This window comes from Chenopodium album, chromosome 4 (assembly GCF_948465745.1).
Source record: "Chenopodium album chromosome 4, dcCheAlbu1.1, whole genome shotgun sequence".
Classification (NCBI taxonomy): domain Eukaryota; kingdom Viridiplantae; phylum Streptophyta; class Magnoliopsida; order Caryophyllales; family Amaranthaceae; genus Chenopodium; species Chenopodium album.
The window spans coordinates 60,571,999-60,590,741 of record NC_137837.1 but is presented as its reverse complement, the minus strand read 5'-3'; the positions used below and the strand labels follow the sequence as shown (position 1 = coordinate 60,590,741).

Below are 18,743 nucleotides of genomic sequence, written 5' to 3'. Positions count from 1 at the left end.
ATTTTAGGGGTGACCCCAACTATCCATATGTCGACCCTACCCACCCTTCCCCTCTTTAGCTTCCCGCCCCTTTCGACCCGTTGCCTCAATGGCAATAAGACCTCTTTCGAGGTCACTATGGTTGGCCTCCGGGTTTCACCGGTGGTTGGGACCCACACGGCATCCCTCCGGACGGTTTCTCTTACGACACCGAGGATGATGGAGATGATGACAAAGCCGGCTCTAGTGGCCACTAGCCCACCTTGTTCTTTATTTCTTCCCTTTGCCCCCTCCTAATGTTTAAATTTGGCGCACCGCAAACGGATGTATTTTTATAGTGTGGGGGAAGGCTTGTAATCATGCTAGTGTGGGGGGGGGGAGACTTCATTGTAGGTGGTAGATCTTATACGGTTCGGTTGGCTTTAACATGTTTTGATGTTGATTTATCTTCTTGATTGTGATGATGATGTCTCTAGGTGATTTTGATGAGCTTTTGCTAATGAATCTTCAAATGTTTGTGTAGGTGATGGCGCTCCTATGAAGTAAAATCCAAACTCCCGATAATCCAAATTTCCCTTAATCCAAATATTTTTTTTTAGATTGTTTTATTTTTTTTTCTATTTCTTCATTTTGTTTAAAGTTTTTATTTCCTTCTTTGGTTTTTTACTTTTTTATTTATTTTTGTTTTACCTCAGTCGGTTCTTTCGTTTTGGCTCACTTTTCAAGCTTGGAAGTGGAGATGAAGGAAGTTAAGGGGCAAATCAAGCCCCCTCGGTGAGATTGCATAATTTATCTTGTCTTCATTTCAAGCGGCGTTTGGTGAGAACTTTCCTCTCTTTTATTTTATTTTTCTTTAGGTTTTTAGCTTAGGAAGTAGTTGAATGGTTTGAGGATGTTTGTTTTTGGTTCTATGGAACTTGGGATCGTTGATGTTGTTATCGAACGATCACTTGTATGACTATTGGGATTTAATTGGATTATATGCCTCGTATGTGAACCTTTTTTATTTCTTCCTCTTTATTTTGTTTTGTTTCCCCCTTTTTGTGTTACAAGAATAATTATGACAATTTGAAATGATTTTTGATTTGTAATTTGCTCACTCTTTTGGATTAATTTGCCTCTCTTGACGATGTGTCTTTGAATGCCTATCTTCCTAGTTGATGAGGGTTTACACGGTTTGAGAATGCTTTGGGTTGAATTAGACACATTTTAAGCTAAGGTAGCCCGGTTTAGAACTTTTGAGGACGTTTGAACCCCTAGTTCACGGGAAAGTGGTAAGATGGTGTTGCTCTCTATGGTGGATAGGATTCCCTTGGTTGGTATTTGCTATATTTCTTATCCCGTGTGAGTGTCATTTGTTATAGCCTTCATCATTCTTGTGAACGACATTTAGGATCTTTAACTATGCATATCTTAATCTTTGTGTTGGCGTCTAGCTCCCAAGATCGTGACCATATAACTCTAGAGGAGGAAGAGGGCATTTCTTCTCATTTTTCTTTGTTTTCTTTGTGTTTTGTTACAAATTTGGTTTTCATTTTTACATTCACCCACTTGCTAACCAACTTGAGCCTTATTTCCCCTTTCTTGACATAGCCATATTACAAACCTATCGGCCTATGTTCTACCAACCCTTATAGTTAGTGAAGCATTGGTTTGTGAGGTTCGAGTTTGATATTGTTGAAATTGAGCAAGAAAGTCGTGTAATTTGGTTCAACTAAGGTTTTGAAAGATTATTCATGAAAAGAGCATGCAAAAAGCTTTGGCAAGTGTAGGGAATATTTCAAGCATTATCCATAGCTTGAACCCCACTATGATCATACACTAAAGTGCGGTGGCGTCCAAAGGGAAAGAAGATAGAGCAAAAAAGTCGCCAACAAGTTTTAGAAACTTGTAAGCCGTTCACAGGGTGAAGGTTACACCCCTTAACGATCCAGGAGATCGTCAACTCCAATAGGTCTGGAACCATGACTGGTAGTTCGGGGATGAAGGTACAAATCCAACTTAAAAGAGATTGAACCTGCCCTAATAATAGGCCTCTACTTTATTCTAAACGTATTCATGTGCGTTTTCTGACTAACATGCAATCAATAGGTTTAACCCTAAACCTGTTTATCTATGTTGGTTGAATATTAATGCACAAATAAATCTATTATTGGCAATCACTTGAATTATAATCAAATTAACCCTAAACAAGATTATTAATTATCTTATTAAGCTTGATTATAAGTACAAATTCTCTTTAAACATGCATTAAAGGTGTGATAAAGCAATAACAATAAATATCAAGCAACATAATAATAATCATGAATAATAAAATTATAAAAATAATTAATTAGTAATAATAATCATAATCATGTTAAAGCATAATATTAATAGCAAGATCTTAGGCATGATACTAACAAGATTAATAACAAACCCTCGCATGTCACTAAGCAATAAAAATCAAAGCTTTAACCCTAACATGATACTAACAAAAATATTAGGAAGAAAATAGGAAGCATCGCAGGAATCACAATTGTCATATTTGATATTAGAAATTATATCTTTACCCTAAACATGATACTAGGAATCAATAAAACATCCTAACATGATACTAGGAATCAAAATAACCTAAACATGATTTCTATATCATAATAACAATAAATCAGTTAAAGCACTTACTTGGATGCCTCGTACCTCTTTCTAATAACAAAATACACGCGTTAGTAATTTCACGGAAAATAATAAACAACAATTAAATTAAATCATTGAAATAGAGATTTAGGACCAAACCCTCAGAAATATGAAACCTTTCACGTCTAGGGCGAAGGCAACTTCGAACTTGGCTAGGTGTTTCTAGTGCTAATGTATGAGGAATTGTGTTTGTAAAAAGCTAGGCTTACAAAGAGAGAGAGAATCAAAAAATTCTTGATGAAAGTTGGTGATTGAAAAAGGGGAGATATGAGCTCTATTTATAGAGAAAAAAGAGAGTCGAAGAATAAGAAAAGAATCCGAATTTGAATCGAAATAGAACTCGATGGACAACAGTTTGTGCGGATTTTGTTTTTATCATATCTTTTTATCTAGAAATCCAAAAAAGACATATTATATTTCGTTGGAAAGATCTTGAAGTCTAATTTCCAACCCAATTAGAATCAGATTAAAATATTCTGTAGATAAAAAGATATGTCTGAAATAGTAGTACGGTGTCAGTTTTGGATAGAGTTTCATATCTCATTCATATCTTTTTCGTTATAACTCGGATTTAATATTATAATATATCTTTGGAAAGATAATTTCAAGATCAATCCAACCATATAAAACTTGGATAAAGATTAAGAGGCAAGAAAATAAAATCTGACTGTCTTTGAACATCTTTAAATTCGAATAGAATTAGGATTTAAAAAATCTGACTGCCATAACTTCCTCATTATTTATCGGAATTGGGCTTATAATATATCGTTGGAAAGGTATTTTCAAACCCCATCCAACTACACAATTATTGGTCCCATATCATGGACCAAACTAAACTGGAATGCACGTTTTTCAAAAATAGGGTAAGCAAAATAAACATTTTCAAAAACAGAAAGAAGAGATATTTTAATAAAAACATCCTCATCACTAGACTTTTCACACTTTTTCTTTGTTCAATAATCAAATGACGTGAAAGGTATTCATCATTAGGTTTGGTTTTGGGGATACACATTTGGTTGTCTACAGAAGCCCCCACTTTGATTGAGTTTGGAGAAACGCAAGTTTCGAAAATGAAAGTCAAAGTAGCGCGATAGGGACGGAGAATGATTCAGAACGTTCTGCGATTATAAATCATTCTTGTAATGCCGATACATGCAAACTAGCGTTAGTTAAAGTGATAAAAGAGTTAAGAAACGCGTATCTTGCACCGTCGAGCACACGTCTTTGGAGGGTAACTGATTTGTTGCTGTTGCATTTGTCGTGATAACCTTCCACAATCTAGGGAACGCCATCTTGCTGCTTGTTTTGACGATCTTCCACAATCTAGGGAACGCCGTCGATCATTGTTGCTATATCTCGAGCCTTTTCTTGAATCTTAGTGACAACCTTTCCAATCATAGCAAAAGTCGTTGAAGACCGCCTCATCACGAACCGTCCTTCTCAAATCTTGGCGACAACCTCCACAATCTTAGAAAATGCCACCGAAGACCGCCCATCTCGTGCTATCTTCTCAAATCTCGCTGACAAGCTCCACAATCTTAGCGAATGCCATCGAAGACCGTCCATCTCGTGCTATCTTCTCAAATCTTGGTGACAACCTCCACAATCTTAGCGAATGCCATCGAAGACCGCCCATATCGTGATATCTTCTCAAATCTCGGTGACAACCTCCACAATCTTAGCGAATGTCATCAAAGACCGCCCATCTCGTGCTATCTTCTCAAATCTTGGTGACAACCTCCACAATCTTAGCGAATGCTGTTTAAAAATAACCTCTCTTGAAGTCATCCTCATTTGTTGCGATAATATTTGGAAGAAAACTACCGAAGACCAATGCTTGTCGATCCTTAAAGCTCGCTTGAACTTTGCTTTAGCCGGTGCGTCGGCGCTTCTGCTGCTTGTAAACCAGTATGTCGGTAATTTGAATTGTGAACCTGTATGTTGGTGATGTGAACCATTACGTCGGTGCTTCTGAACCCGTATGCCTGTGCCTTTGTGATAAGCCAATGTTTAGGCGCTTTAAGCTAAGTGAGACGATCTTTCGTCAGGTCGATCACTTATTTGCGGTCGTAATCAAATCGACTACTCAATCATGTCAAATTGCTTGTAGGGGCTAACTGGCGTACCAAGGAACCTGAAATTGCTGTATGAGGTCGAAATAACCATTCTGAGAGGCTTGGAGCTCTGTCGCTGCTGAAATATCTCTAGCATCAAGAATTGGCTCTGTAGCCAGACGCTGGGATCTAGAGTCAGGCGCTGAACTCTGTTGCCAAATGCCAGATGTTGTTGCTAAACGACAGCCTTATCATCTGGTGCTGGAGTCGGGTGTTCCCAATTCTATTCTTGCTGCCGTTGTTGCTGGGTTTTGCTCTGAACTTTGAGCTTGGTCGTTTCCTTTCAACCAAATCCGCTCAAATCTTTTGTAAATTAAAGCTCTTCATCTCCAATTTACTGATCGTTGTAACTCCTCTTATCTTATAGGAATCTCCTGTGTCATATTCGCGTTTTTTTTCGAAAAAAACCCGCGAATCTCCTCGCTTCCTGGGATGCACCATCATTTAGGACTTTGCTTATCTTTCTTTAGGGTTGACCTATGATTTAGTGTTGCTTGACTCATTGTCTTGACATGACTCAAGGTATAAACTTGACTCGTTGTGATTGACTCGAGGTTGACTCGACTCAAAGTGTTTGACACATGTGTTAGACTCAAATCAAGGTGATATGACACGACTAACTCAATGTGTAGATGACTCGTGTGTGCATTGTAATGTGATCGTGCGACTCGAAAATGAAAAAAAGCAAAAATTTTCCGTCATTTTTGTGGAGGGTACCGTCTTTCTCCCGAAAAAGATAGACGTGAAAAAAGAATCGAAGTTTTCGAATGCATGTTGAATGAGCTTAGTCAAATGTTGTTTGATACTATCTTCAAGGTGCAAAGGTTAATTCATCTAGGCTATCCTAGTTGACTCAATAATGAAAGTATTTGTGTAACTTAGGCACGAAGGCTAAGCACTTCATACTTCAATGCAATGATGATTATGATTAATGAGACAAGGCATGCTTCAACGTTGTGTTAAGATTTCATGATGAAGGGTTCCTAAGGAAAGTATATTTGGTCATGTATCTGTGATGTGTGTGAAAGTGATTCTAAAGTTAGGCCGCAAGAGCTAAGTGTGTGGAAATATAATATTTTTAGAAGAGTCAAATAATGGTGACTCTTAGGTTAGGTAAGCTAATGACGTAAGGATCAAGCCCCCAAGTCTAGCTCTAAGTAGATAGGGATGAGCATTGGAGATTCCTTGATATGATCATGATGTGTGAATGCGAATGTGAATATGAATGCATGTTTATTACGGCCGCACCTCGATGTGATGTTGCCTACGTATCCGTTAGGAATCAGGCCGAACGTAGCTCTAGCCGAACCTCGCACAAGTGTGTGTATACCTCAAAAAGGTCTTTTTAAGGGTTGTAACGTGGTTAGGCTAAAGGTTGAAGAAGAAGGGGATAAAAGGCTCAACACCCTAGATAAGCCCCCAAGGTGTGCAACTTTGCTTTTGGATATTTGTGTTTTCATGCTTGAGGCTTCTTACTCTTTTTTTGCTTTATTTATCTTTACTCTCTTCTTTTTTTTTTTTTTTTTTTTTTTTGCTTTTGCATTTTTTTTTATTTTTATAAGTGTGGGAAATCCCGATCATGCGGTCTATCACTCACTTGGCATTCATGTTTATCAGGCACGGTACCGAGCACTCGATAAGAGACGCAATCTAAGACGTGTTCATATCAAAGACATGTTCATGTCAAAGACATTGGAACACTTTCCCTTTTGTACACTTTTATTATTATTATTATTTTTTTTTTTTATTTTGATCTATTGAAATCACTCAAGCTTTTTTTGAAAATTACATAAGTTGCACACAATCCCATCCCAAAGTTAGGTAGATATGGGTTGAAAAATGAAAGGTCTATCGTTAGACGAGGCTCAAAGTGGTTTATCAAAAAAGGATTGCATATTTGAAGGGTGAAAGGTGATATGATGTGGCTACAAGGGGTGCCTCAAATCATTGGTATACCTTGTGCTTTGTTTGATATAGATTTTTATTTTATTTTTTTTTTTTTATTTTTTTTTTTTTTTTGCAATGCAATGTAATGATCATATGCAAGGAAATAAATGCTAATTTTATAAAAAGGGGAAAAAGAAAGAATCTACAAAATTAATCTAAGGGAAAAGAAAGGTGTCTATGCTAGACTTATTAGGGAAAGGAAAAAATGAAAAAGAAATAGAAAAAAGGTCATGAAATCTTGTCGTTGCAACTCGCCTTTTGTCTTGTGTTTTGTCTCATCATTACTCTTTTTTTTTTATTATTATTATTGTCAATCACATGACTCAAACTCGATTCAACATGCATAGATGGAAAAAGGTGGGAAGAATGAAGGTTGTGATATGGAGAAAGCATGTAGAGAATGGAAAGATGATGTAGATGGAGAGATATGAAAAATTAGGAATAGAATGTACCCCCAACTCAAATGACGAAAAAAATCGAGTCATGCACGAACCTAAGACATGGTCATGGTGTATATACATATTAGTGGGTGCTAAGACTAGTGAGTGTAGGTGACATGTTAAGACTCGTGTCATGACCATGTAGCTAGACTATGTGACTAGACTCGAACAAAGACTAAGTTAAGACCTCGCGTATATGCATTAAACTGGACATGCTGTGGTATTTTAGTCATAACTTTTGATCTGTGACTCTGATTGGGATGAAACGAAAGCCAAATCAAAGATAAAACTTGGGGCTACAGATCCAAAGGTTGTATAAATCGTAGTTCTTCCAAGAAATCCGGATATGACCAAAACAAGTTGACGCTTGTGCAGTATACGGGAATAAAAATCCAGGTTGACTTAAAGGGACTATGACACGTTTTAAGATATATTTATTAGCTCTAATTAATTAAGCAAAGTCCTTTTAGTCATTAATCAGTTTGTTTAGTCTTAACACAAGCCAAACAAACGGTTAGGAAAAACACATAGAGTATGCACAACCAATAATGCACAATTAGTCAAGTAGGCACAATATGATGCAATGAGTTTGCAACCTAACCAAGGCTCTAGTTCTCTAAAGTTCAGGATATGGGTTAGTCAAAGAGGGTCCATGGTTAATTTTCCAGATGCACCGCGCGGAAGCCTAACCGTAAAGGGTTGGCGCGAGTGGATGGGACACCGCGAGTTAAAAACTCGCTTCCATGGTTTGGTGAATTCAACATTCTCGGATGTACCCTTTGTTGCTCAGAGCGTTCAATCAGGTAGATGGATCATGAATTCCCAGAGGGTTATGTCCATATGTAGAACACATATGAGTTTCAGAAAAGTGAGTAAAACTCAATCAGGAAGTAGGATCGAGCAAACAATGCTAAAAACTGGTCAAAATTAGAACGCATATTTCTGGCTCGATGTTGGAAAAACTTGGCGCCAACAAACAGAGGCCGGCGCCACAATTTGGCTTTAGCGCCTTGCGACAGGAAATGTCGCCTGGCGCTAAGGTCAAATAATTGGCACTAAACTTTGTTCCCTAACGCTAGTTCCTACATGCCTCATCAGCTTTCTGTGCTCGATAAAATTTTCCAGTTTCACGCAGCATTATTTCGATCCTAGTTGTGAAAGATATTCCTCAAATTTCCTACGTGTAAAAATCCTATGTTTTAACTCATTACGGATGGTCATTCCAATGAGATATTTTTTATGCATATGATAATAATGTTAATCAAAATTACGCACATGAAGTACTTAGAACTTTTCGAGTCTCATCCACTCATTCTAAATCATTGCCAAAATAAATTTCAAGAACTAAAATAGAAATCCTCCACAATGGAGTCGCCCAAAACTATAGGGAATATTTCAAGCATTATCCCTAGCTTGAACCCCACTGTGATCATACACTAAAGTACGGTGACGTCCAAAGGGAAAAAAGATAGAGCAAAAGAGTCGCCAACAAGTTTTAGGAACTTGTAAACCGTTCACAGGGTGAAGGTTACACCCCTTAACGATCCAGGAGATCGTCAATTCCAATAGGTCTGGAACCATGACTGGTAGTTCGGGGATGAAGGTACAAATCCAACCTAAAAGAGATTGAACCTGCCCTAATAATAGCCCTCTACTTTATTCTGATCGTATTCATGTGCGTTTTCTGATTAACATGCAATCAATTGGTTTAACCCAAAACCTGTTTATCTATGTTGGTTGATTATTAATGCACAAATAAATCTATTATTAGCGATCACTTGAATTACAATCAAATTAATCCTAAACATGATTATTAATTATCTTATTAAGCGTGATTACAAGTACAAATTCTCTTTAAACATGCATTAAAGGTGTGATCAAGCAATAAATATCAAGCAACATAATAATAACAATGAATAATAAAATTATAATAATAATTAATTAGTAATAATAATCATAATCATGTAAAAGCATAATATTAATAGCAAGATCCTAGGCATGATACCAACAAGATTAATAATAAACCCTAGCATGTCACTAAGTAATAAAAATCAAAGCTTTAACCCTAACATGACACTAACAAAAATATTAGGAAGAAAATAGGAAGCATCGCAGGAATCACAATTGTCATATTTGATATTAAAAATTATAGTTGTTACCCTAAACATGATATTAGGAATCAATAAAACATTCTAACAAGATAATAGTAATCAAAATAACCTAAACATGATTTATATATCATAATAACAATAAATCAATTAAAGCACTTACTTGGATGCCTCGTACCTCTTTCTAATAACAAAATACAGGCGTTAGTAACTTCAAGGAAAATAATAAACAACAATTAAATTAAATAATTGAAATAGAGATTTATGACCAAACCCTCACAAATATCAAACCTTTCACGTCTAGGGCGAAGGCAACTTCGAACTTGGCTAGGTGTTTCTAGTGCTAATGTATGAGGAATTGTGTTTGTAAAAGGCTAGGCTTAAAAAGAGAGAGAGAATCAAGAAATTCTTGATGAGAGTTGGTGATTGAAAAAGGGGAGATATGAACTCTATTTATAGTGAAAAAAGAGAGTCGAAGAATAAGAAAAGAATCCGAATTCGAATCGAAATAGAACTCGATGGGCAGCAGTTTTTATGGATTTTGCTTTTATCATATCTTTTGATTTAAAAATCCAAATAAGGCATATGATATGTCGTTGGAAATCTCTTCAAGTCTACTTTCCAACCCAATTAGAATCAGAATAAAATCTTTTGTATATAGAAAGATATGGCTGAAATAGTAGGACGGTGTCAGTTTTGGATAGAGTTTCATATCTCATTCATATCTTTTTCGTTATAACTCGGATTTAATATTATAATATATCATTGGAAAGATAATTTCAAGATCTATACAACCATATAAAATTTAAATAAATATTATGAGGCACAAAAATAAAATCTGACTTTCTTTGAACATCTTTAAATTCGAATAGAATTAGGATTTTAAAAAAAGGAAAGTTTTTATTTAACTCAAATTTTTTAATCTTATCTTTTCAAAAAGGATAATTAAGATCTTTTAGAAACTTATAGAAGCTTCTAATTAATTATAATTAGTTTAGGAATAGGATTAAACCTTTGGACCCTCCACATGATCATTGGGTCGTAGGTAAAATCCGGTTTGGGCCCAGTTTAGTATTTTGGCCATAACTTCCTCATTATTTATCAGAATTGGGCTTATAATATATCGTTGGAAATATCTTTTCAAGCCCCATCCAACTACACCATTATTGAACACATATCATGGACCAATAAACTGGAATGCACGTTTTTCAAAAATAGGGTAAGAAAAGAAACATTTTTAAAAACAGAAAGAAGAGATATTTTAATAAAAACATCCTCATCACTAGACTTTTCACACTTTTGCTTTATTAGATAATCAAATGACGTGAAAGGTATTCATCACTGGGTTTGGTTTTGGGGAGACACATTTGGGTGTCTATAGCAAGAACTCATGAAAACCAAGCAAAAAAAAAAAAAAAAAAAAAAAAAAAAAAAAAAAGTGAAAAATATGAAAAGGATTGAAGTAATGTGGTGTGGTTTGTTTTGAAAGGATGTAAGTTTGAGAATAGGTTCAATTCTTAGGATGTTATTGAGAGATGGCCACTCTTATGCTTCACTTAGGAATTGCCACCAAAATTTTCAAATTGTTTCCCAACCTTAACCCTAGCCATGACATTACAACCCTACTTAAGACCCTTGGATTTTAGAGGGGCGTGGTCAAAGAACGGTGGAGGGAGGTAGATTTCAACCCTATAGAGAGAGTATGCATAGTTGAGATGTCGGGATGACCTTATGATTCCACAAAAAAAAATTCTTTTTCCGGTTCCCTTGAGGAATCATGAGGAGCTAGCTAGGGGATGAATTATAGCTAGTGGAGAGAACGCGGACCGTCTTTGTTGGGGCTAGGGCAGAGAATGAAATCATTAGTTCTCTATGCTTAGCTTAGGTTTGTCTTTTTCAACCTTGAGCATCTTGGAACGTGTTTTCCCTCTTTGAATTGAGAAAGATAAGTATTCTTTGGTGCATTTATTTGCATGTGAGTCCAAATGGAGCATTTCATTACCTTGAGGCTTGATTGGTTTTGCTAAAACCTTGTCATGTTATGTTTGTTATGTTTATCTTTTTGTTCCAGTTTTCCTTGCTTGAGGACAAGCAAGAGGCAAGTGTGGGGGATTTTTATGAGTGGCATTTATGCCACTCTATTATCCTTTTTCTCTAAGGATTCTCCCCTCATTTGCACTTGTTTGGCCCTTTTTCTAAGCATTTTTACCTAGTTTTGTTTCCTCCTTTTGTTTCTCCTTTATCTTCCCTTTTTTTAGTCTTCTCGCCTTCTCTTTATTTTGATTTCCATGCTTTTGTTTTGTAGGTATTTTGTGCCGAAATAAAGAGGATTTCAAGGAGCTAACAAAATGTTCTGCGCGGGATACTGTGCAGCTATTGCGCAGGCGCGCACCCTTGGCTGTGCGGGTGCGCAGCCCAGTCAGAACCCGCGCAGCCAGGCTGAAGAAACTTAGCCAAACCAAAGAGTTTGCACGACCTATTGTGCGGCTTCTGTGCGAGCGCGTGACATGCTGCGCAGGCGCGCTTGATTTCCCCGTATCTGCAAAGTTGTGGCCGCGCACTATGATGAGAGGGCGCAAATTTCTACTGCGCGGGCGCGCATATGTCGTGTGCGGGCGCGCACCGCTAGGTTTCTGATTTCTTTGCGCCTTGTTGCCCAAGTTTCTTTCTTTTGGGGGGAGCCACATATATATAGACGGGACTCTTTGTAATAAAGGACACTTAGTACTAATTTCCATAGAATATTAGCCTAATCTAGAGAGAGAAAGTAGATTGTTATTCAAGCATCCTTTATTGTATTCAACTTTGCTCAAGTTTTAATCTTCAATCAATCATGCAAGAATCCAAGTTTTCATCTTTCATTAATCCTTTCTTTAGTAATCTCTTCTCCTTTCCTTTAGTTTTATTTATTTGTTATATTGTTACTTATTATTGTTAATATTATTATTTCATCTAGTTGTTATTGATTTCATTGATTTTAATCATGTTTTATTTTGAGTTTCTTAAGTTTATTTCTAATTTTGATATTATGTTTAATCTCCCTTATCTAGGCTAAACTTTTAGCTAGGGGAAGGGGGTGGAAGATATGAGTTGATATTGGATGAATGATGATGGTTGGATTTAACTTATGCCATAAATTGATAAAAGACATGATTTTTAATAGCTTGAGATTGTTGTTGCACTCTATTTGATGTTTTCTAGTTTAAATGCATGAAAGTGATTTGAACTTGATTAAGATCATCTCTATTTTAATGATTACCTGAGAATGAGTTATTAAAGTGGAGTTTTTATGGATTTTGCTACTTTATTCTCTTGATTTGATTGTAACTAATAGGATGCATGAGAATGATCCTTATTAGTGTAGACCTCTTTCATTTATTTGCCTAGACTATTGCATGAGAATGAATTGTTTAGGTAGAATCTTGTGTTCTTTGGCATGTGTTTCATGATAATCACCATTATTCCCCTCTTTCTAATCATATTAGAAACCCCCGTATCCCTAGCGTCATTTTCCCTTGATTTTAATCATCATTTTCTTGCTTATTTGTAGTTTTAGTGTTCTTACTCAACAAAACCAACAAAAACAATCCCTTTTTTACTCTTGCATTAGTGATTATTGATGTTGAATTAGTGTGCTTCCCTAGTGGTTCGACCCTTTACTTGCCGCTAACTAGTTTAGTGTAGGTTTAGGTATTATAAATGATTAATTTGATTAGGGTAGTAGCTTAACGACCTATCTAACCCTTGATCAAATTTTGGTGCCGTTGCCGGGAAGGCAGCTTGTTTAGCGTCTATTATTGCTTTTGTTAGAGTCATTTTACTTTCTTTTTTTTTGTTTTTTTTTTTGTTTTATCATCCTTGTCATTGATAATTGTTTGCTTAGCTTTGGTGAATGCATAGGAGGTCTCAAGGAGCACCCTCACATCAAATTGACCACGAGATCAACCGAACCTTGAGACAAGTCCGTAGGCTTTATCAAGACGAAGGAAGAGGTTTTGGTGATATAGTTGATAGTGAGAGTGATACTTACTCTTCAAGTTCACCAAGCGGATTAATGGCGGGACAAGTAAATGATGTTTTGTTTTGTGAGTTCGGAAATCTGGAGGATTATGAGCTCACGGGAGGTATTTTGCTACCCGTCACGAAACCAACTTCTCAATCCATCCACAATATACTAGAATGGTCCAATCGGAGAAATTTTCCGGAAGTGCAAGTGAGGACCCTATTGAACATTTGGACCGATTCCTTGAATTGTGCGCAATGATGCAAACTAATGAAGTGAGTCAAGACTACATTCGTATGCACATTTTCCGGCAATCTCTCACCGGACGAGCAAAGAAATGGCTAAAGCAAGTAAAGCCTAACACTCTCACAACATGGAGGGAGGTGGTAAAGGCGTTCTTGAAGTGATTTATCTCCGAGGAGAAGACCGCCGAAATGAGAAGGAAAATCGCATCATTTGAGCAAGATGCCGTTGAAAGTCTTGGTGAAGCATGGGAGAGATTCAAAGAGTTGGTACAAGCGTGTCCCCACCATGAATACAATCAAGGGTTGCTCATGCGGTTTTTCTACGACGGATTGGAGCCCACGTCAAGAGCCAATTTGGATGCGGGAGGCGGGTGGTCAATTAATCAAAATCCCTCAAAATCAAGTTGAAGCCACAATAGATGAGGTAGCAAAGAATTACTCTTGGGGGGGCCGAAGAAGAAATGCTCCAAAGAAAGGTGGTATTTACGAAATGGAGAAAGTTGATCAATTACAACATCAAATTGGTCAACTAACAAAAGGGCTTTCCAAGTTGAACACGAGTGTGAATGCAAGTTCAAACGGTGGAGCAAGCTCCTCTCAAGTTGGTGATATGGGTGCGATGATTGTTATTGATTTTGGGATAGACGCCTAGTGTTGGCAACCCCTAGTCAATGAGCCTATCCCCAAAGGTTAAAGTCTGCTATGATTATGCATGATGCAATGCTGCTTGTTTGGTTTTTACTTTTGTGAAAAAAGGAAGATATTATGCGTTCGAGTCTCGCTCTCTAATAACTACAGATTATCCAATTTAATATGTTACAATCCATAGGCAACCTAGTGTTGGAAACCTTTAACCACCACTACGAACAAATCTTGTAATCTCTAAGTCCCCAAGGGAGTCGCCACTGTAAGGAGGGTGTTCCCATCGTAGGGATCTTTCTCCTTAGATGCCCATAGCTCTTTAAAAGCCTAGGACTTTACACTGGTTAGAGTGTATTAGGATTTGAATTTCTTGCTGTTTGGGAGACCTTGAATTAGAAATGATACTCTCATCATGCATATTTATAAAAGACAAGTAGGAGTCGCCAATAAGTTTTATGTTCATGCCTTTCACCCAAGTGGAGTTCAAGGATAATTAGCACGAATTGTAAGTTTACCCATGCCCAAATTGGTCTACATAAACCAAAAATGAGTTCGGGAGCGAGAGTACTAAAATAACGTTCCTATTAGGGAGAAATCGCGATTCTAGCCCTAGTTACGGCCTCTACTAGCTCTTCCCTTTTCACAATTTCATTACCAAACAATATATGCAACGTGATACCTAAAATAAGTTAGTTGATTTTATATACACACATTGATCACGTAGGAATTACATTGCAAAGTCGTTATTCTTTATTTGATTCAAAATTCGTGAGAGGAACAAAATAAACAAGATTTGCCTTTGCTTAAGTGATCAGTCAACAGTTAATTATTCAATTATATTCTTTTTTAACGAAAGATACTATGTGAAATTGATTAATTAGAAATCCATTTAAAGTGATCAAACAACACTAATTAATTAATTAAAGTTCTTTTAAATAATAAAAATAAAAGTGATTGATCAAAGTGCTCGGGAATTTACCACTTCTCCTTGCTAGATCTTAGTTTAGAACACTTATGGAATCCTTCTTTTTCGGTAACCTCCACCGTAGTAACAAAGATTAAGAGGAGTGAGTATTTAGGACAAGAGGGTTTGGTTGCAGATCTGCCATGGTTTTAGGTTAATTTCTGTGTGTTTGAGCCTCGTATTAAGCCCCTATTTATAGGGAGGGGATACGATTAGGGTTTTAAACATTCTTCCGCAACAAGTGTCGCGCGCAACGGAATAGGTTGCGCGCGACGGACCAGTGCAAAATGATTTAGTTGTGCTACTTTAGGTAGCGCAATAGATTGTCTTACGCACGGTATTATGGTAGGATTTGTTTTTATATTTTTATAAAATTCTGAATCTTCCACAAGTGCATCACTGGAGGTTGTGCTAGGTATTGCGTGCAACCTTGTGAGTTGCGCGTGCTAGACCAGCGCGACTCTTTGAGATGCGCACAGATTTATTTGCGGCAGCATCAATTTTAACCTAGGTGCCTCTAAATCCGTCATTATTAGTGTTTAAGCTTGGGCTCAAGCATAATTATGATCGGGCTTAGTTGATTGGACCTTAACGCTTTTTACTTTTGGGTTGGTGTAGACACCTAAAAATGTCTTCCCAAAACCAAACTCGATGATGAACAACCTTTCACCGCCATTATTAGTCGGGTTTAGTATTTAATCTTTGGAGTGCTTAAATCCATATTCAAATCCATATTTTCATTTCTTAAATCAACCCAATTTCTAGCCCATTTCCCCAAACCTTCACTTATTTTTTCTCTTTTTGTGCCTTTAAACCCAAAATAATTCATTTCGTGTCCTTTTTCTAAAAACATTTATTCCGGTTTAATTTGGTCCATAATATGGGTCTAATGATTTAATAATTGGATGGGGCTTTAAAAGAGCTTTCCAACGATATATTATAACCCAAATCCAACTTATAACGACTAAGTTATTACCAAAATATTAAACCGAGTCCAAACCGAACCTAAGCCCACCTTACCTACAACCCAATGATCATGTGGAGGGTCTAAAAGCTTTAATTCCATCCCTAAACAAATTAGGATTAATTGGAAGCTTCTATAATTTTTTAAAAGATCTTAATTATCCTTCTTGAAAAGATAAGATTAAAGAGTTTGAAATTGAATAAAACTTTTCTTTTTGAAAGTCCAAATTCTATTCGAATTGGAAGACGTTCTAGACAAATATTATTTTCGTGCCTAATAATTTTTATCCAAATCTTAGATGGTTGGATATATCCCTTGAAATTATCTTTCCAATAATATATTATAATATCAATTCCGAAATATAACGAAAAAGATATGAATAAAATATTAAACTATATCCAAAATAGACATCATCCTACTATTTCGACCATATATTTTATTCTACAAAGTATTTTAATCTGAATTTAATTGGTTTAGAAAGTAGACTTCAACAGCTTTCCATCGACATATTATTTATCTTATTCCAATTCCTGGATTAAAAGATATGATAAAAACAAAAACCGCAAAAACTGCTATCTATCACAAGAGTTTTATCTGATTCGAATTCTTATCTTTTTCTTGATTCTTCAACTCCTTCTTTTTTCATTATAAATAGAGGTCATATCACCCTTTTTATAATCATCAACAAGATTTATCACAAATTTATTATCTTCTCCCTCTTTTGCCTAAACACTAGCCTCCCTATTTTCTCATAATACTTCCCCTAAGCACTCCAAGGAGTTCATACAATACCCAAAGTTCTATACTTAAACCAAGGCGTGAAAGGTATAATTAACTGAGGGTTTGGACCAAATCAAATATAATTTTTATTTAATTTAATTGTTTCAATTTTATTATTTTTATTGAAGTTACTAACAGTTTATTCATGGTGTAGCAATTCAAGGAAACGCGGAAAGTGAGTAATTAATCACTTAATTACTCTTATTTTTTATTCTTGTTGCTAGTATCACGATTAAGTTATTTTATATTTTATTTGACTAATGTTATTATTGATGAATTGCTTCCAATATTAATGTTAATTCTATTATTATTTATTGATCACCATATTGGATGTTAAAGGGAATATGTAATTGAAAATCACGCCTAATAAGGTAATTTGGACAACCGGTTTAGGTTCCTTTTTAATCTTGTTATTAAATCAAGTGATCACGATATTTTAGAATTATGTGTTGCATTAATATTTAACCAATTTGGAATAATAATAATAGTTTTGAGAAAATTGAGTCTTTGTTTGCATGCCTTTGAGATCGCACGAATCACTTTTCACTATAAGAATCGAGTAGAGGCCAATACGGGCGAATGTGACTCCATGACTCACTTCGTACCATCATCCCCGATCCTCCTTTCATGGTTCCAAACCATATGGAGTTAGTAATCTAATGTATTATGAATGGGGTGTAACCTTCACATGTCAATCGTTGTTGCCTATCGTTGTCCCTTTATTCATGGTTTCCTTTTTATGATCCGTAAACGGTTTACAAGTTCCTTAAAAACTTGTTGGTGGCTCCCTATTTTCCTTGTCCCTAATCGTACATGTCAATTCCCACTTCCTATGAGTTCCAAGCATATTCACACATGCTTTAACGTAGGCGCACTTCGAACGACGCCTACAATTAGGCTACCTTATTTTTATGTTCTTGCAATTCAATTAGTAATCCACAAGTGTTCTTCACGTTAATCCAACACGACACTACTACAAAATTGGCCAAAGAGACCCGTCCAAATTAGCCAAAGAGACTGCCTTAGAGGCGGTCTCTAGCGCAGCGGTCTCTTTGGTAAAGAGACTGCTTTAATAGAGGCGGTCTCTAGAATGTGAAAGCTAAGACCGCCTCTTAAACATAAGCGGTCTCAATTTTTAAGGAAATTGAGACTGCCTTTTTAGGAAAAGCAGTCTCTGTTTAAATAAGCAGTCTCTTTTTTGAGAAAAGTGAGACCGCTTTTTAGCTTAACAAGTCTCTTTGGTCTCATTTTAAATAAAAAAAAAAAGATTTTTTTTATAATTACAATTCATTAATAATAACTTTTTAAATTTTATTGATTTTTTCCATTATTAAATAGGAAGTTTTTTTGAAAGAATTATTAAATAAGAAATTTAAAAAAAAATATTCTTGCATTTCATACAGCTCAAAAATTACGTACATAGTAGTTGCAGATTTCAATACATAAATCAAAATAAAATTTTGGAAATGACGACTATAAACTCCCCTGATCTTCAATTACAGATTTCTTCTATTCAAACTTGAAAGATCGGTACCTACAACCACAAATATAGACATGTCAAAAAATAAAAAATAAAAATAAATGCAAATATTATTATCCAAAAATAAATCATAACAATGAACAAATTGAAAAAGAAAATAACAAACTAAAATTAGTTTACAATAAAAAAAAATGAGAAATTGTTCAATTTTTTTTTTTTTGAGAAATTGTTCAATTTTTTTTTTTTGAGAAATTGTTCAATTTAACTAATGAAATACGAGAATCCAAAGTAAAATTCGTTTAAAATGATATTGAACACAACCAAAAAAAATAAATAAATAAAATCAAGACAAGTTACTGAACAATTCGTCATGAAAATCTCAAAGGAATTTTTTAAAAAATACC

The 18,743-nt window shown here is 35.7% G+C and overlaps 1 non-coding gene across 1 annotated transcript; it reads right to left on the bottom strand.

Moving 5' to 3' along the window:
• Positions 1-13,695: 13,695 nt before the first annotated feature.
• On the bottom strand, positions 13,696-13,802 carry LOC145629581 (small nucleolar RNA R71). Its single transcript, XR_014111746.1, has one exon. It is a non-coding gene; the product is annotated as a small nucleolar RNA R71 (small nucleolar RNA).
• Positions 13,803-18,743: the final 4,941 nt, after the last annotated feature.